The sequence below is a fragment of the Apium graveolens genome, chromosome 4 (genome assembly GCF_009905375.1).
Source record: "Apium graveolens cultivar Ventura chromosome 4, ASM990537v1, whole genome shotgun sequence".
Taxonomy (NCBI): Eukaryota; Viridiplantae; Streptophyta; class Magnoliopsida; order Apiales; family Apiaceae; genus Apium; species Apium graveolens.
The window spans coordinates 155,812,181-155,815,136 of record NC_133650.1 but is presented as its reverse complement, the minus strand read 5'-3'; the positions used below and the strand labels follow the sequence as shown (position 1 = coordinate 155,815,136).

At 40.9% G+C, this 2,956-nt stretch overlaps 1 non-coding gene across 1 annotated transcript; it reads left to right on the top strand.

The window, feature by feature from the left end:
- Positions 1 to 2,637: 2,637 nt before the first annotated feature.
- On the top strand, positions 2,638 to 2,744 carry LOC141722101 (small nucleolar RNA R71). The gene has a single exon (XR_012575132.1). It is a non-coding gene; the product is annotated as a small nucleolar RNA R71 (small nucleolar RNA).
- The last annotated feature ends 212 nt before the right edge of the window (positions 2,745 to 2,956 follow it).

Genomic DNA, 2,956 nt, shown 5'->3' with positions numbered 1-2,956 from the left:
AACAAGTATGATCATGATCTAGCTTAAAGGAAATCTTATAAGACTTGTGATTTTTTTCCCTGGTATGCAAATCAATTCATTAAGACTTAAACAACCCTCTATTCATAATCACCACACTCAAATTAACATTAACTTATCAATCAAAAATAGTTCAACCTAAGGGATCATGTTATATGCATGCACATGCAACTATATGAACTCACATAAAACACCAACAAACATTCAAACAAATATGTCCTAAATAAACAATCATGCAAAAGTATGAATGAACTACAACTAAACATGCAATATGAATCTATATGAACTATATGGACACAACATAAACTAATCCTTACATTATCACCCCCAAACCTAAAATTTTCAATGTCCTCATTGAAGGCAATAGTAAGGATACAAGGCATACCTAGTTAGTGGGAGGATCACCCTCTTCGGGTGGCGGATCAGGTGGCCAATAACCCTGACACCATTGTCTCGGAAAATAGTACCGAGAGCGTGTGTCAAATCTTTAGCAAAACATCGGTGGATGTTATGCATGGCCTCAATACGCCGAATCAACCTTCTATACTGCGCATCACCAAAACCAAACCTATCAATTATTTATGGTGCACGAGAGGGACCATCTCTAAGCACGGGAGGAACCAGTTGGTCACCCTTTAGATTACCATAGATATATTCCAACCCCTTGTCCGGGGGTGCACCTAAAAATGCATAACTCAAGTGATCTGGCAGTGGGTTGAACTCAAGTGTGGGAGTTTCTTCAATAGACGGCTCGGGACGCTTCTGAGAAATTTTCAGCTCTGCTAACCCAAGAGAATTGAATGGCATATCCAACTTCCTCTTCCACAGTGGTGCATTTAAAACCTGCAGTTGCTCTGCTCCTTCTTCATCTTCAATAACTTATTCCCCTATGAAAGATCTCTCTAAGGTATCTAACTTTGGAAATTGCTCAAGCTTTGAATTCACGATAGAGCCGACCCACTCTACTTTAAAGCACTGTTTTTTATCTGTCGGTAACTTTATTTCCTTGAACACACTAAAAGTGACCTTATAATCTTGAACCTTCATCGTAAGCTCTCCTTTTTGTACATCAATCACAGTTCGGCCTGTAGCCACGAATGGTCTTCCCAAGATGATGGGAATCTTCTTATCTTCCTCGAAATCTAGAATTACAAAATCAGCAGAGAAGATGAGTTTTACTACATTGACCAAGACATCCTTCACTATACCTCGTGGATAAGTGATAAATTGTCAACTAGTTGCAAGGACATGTATGTCGGTTTTGGATCAGGTAGACCAAGCTTCTTGAAGATGGATAAGGGCATCAGATTGATGCTAGATCCCAAATCACACAAGCATTTGTCGAAAGACAAGTTTCCAATAGTGCATGGAATCGTGAAGCTTCCAGGATCCTTAAGCTTCGGAGGTAATTTTTGTTGCAGACCTGCACTGCATTCCTCCGTAAGAGCAACGGTCTCTAAGTCATCAAGCTTCACTTTCCGAGAGAGAATACCTTTCAAAACCTTCGCATATCTAGGAATCTATTCATGAGCTTCAGCAAAAGGTATGTTGATGTGAAGTTTCTTAAACACCTCCTGAAACTTAGCAAATTGCTTATCCAACTTCTGCTTCTGCAGCCTCTTAGGAAAAGGAGGTGAATGATAGACATGTTTCTCCCCTGTATTACCCTCTGGAGGAGTGTGTTCCACATTTTTCTTCCTTGGTTTCATCTCATCCTTCAGCACTTCTTCTTCAGCCACAACTTCATTGTCTGAAACTTGAGATTTTTCAGGTTTTTCGTCTTGCTGAATTTGGGGGCTTGCGACCTTTCCATACCTCAAGGTGATGGCGTTCACTAGTTCTTCAACTTCCCTCTTGCCTGGATTGGCTTTTGTATTACTAGGAAGCATTCATGGTGGTCAATTCAATAAGGACTTAGCAATTTGTGCTATTTGGTTCTCCAGAGTCTTAATAGAAATAGCCTGGCTTTGGCATATAGGAGCCTGATTTTTGCACATAAGCCGCAATTCCTCCAATTCAGATTTTTCATTCGAATATAGACCTACACCTCCATAAGTTTGTTGTTAAAGTTGGAGTTCTTGTCTTGGTGCATATTGCGGTTATTGAAAACCAGGAGGGTTGAATTGCTTTGCTGCATACTGCTGATAAGGCTGTTGCATCGCACTCTGATTTTTGCTCCAGCTGAAGTTTGGATGATTCCAGTTATCAGGATGATAAGTGGCTGGAACTGGTTGTTGTGATCTCTGAAAGTTGCTCACAAACTGAGATGATTCACTAGACATAGCGCATTGCTCCGTCGCATGCAAACCTGCTCACGGCTCATAAATACTGGTTATTTGATTAACACCAAAGTTAGCCAGAGAATTGATCTTCATAGACAATGCCTTTAGTTGAGCAGTGATAACCGTAGCTGTATCCACTTCCAGAACTCCTGCTACCTTGCCCTGTGGCAATCTCTGGGTTGGATACTGATATTCATTAGCAACCATCAGTTCAATTAGACCATAAGCTTCCTCATAGCTCTTTTCCCATAATGCTCCACCTGATGCTGCATCAAATATGGGTCTAGAATGTGCTCCCAACCCATTATAAAAATAGTTGATGATCATCCAATCAGGCATGCCATGATGATGACACTTCCTAAGCATTTCCTTGTTACGCTCCCAAGTTTCACATAGAGTTTCTCCCGATTGCTACGCAAACTGAGTATGAGCATTCTTGAGTGCATCTATCTTCGCCATAGGGAATAAGTTAGTAAGAAACTTCTGAAAAGATCCTCCCAAGTAGTTAGAGAACCAGCTGGTAGAGAGTGTAACCAGCTCTTAGCCTTGTCCCTCAGAGAGAATGGGAACAGTCTCAGTTTCACCGCATCCTCAGACACACCATTAAACCTGAAGGTGTCACAGATCTCGATAAAATCCCAAATATGTATATTAGG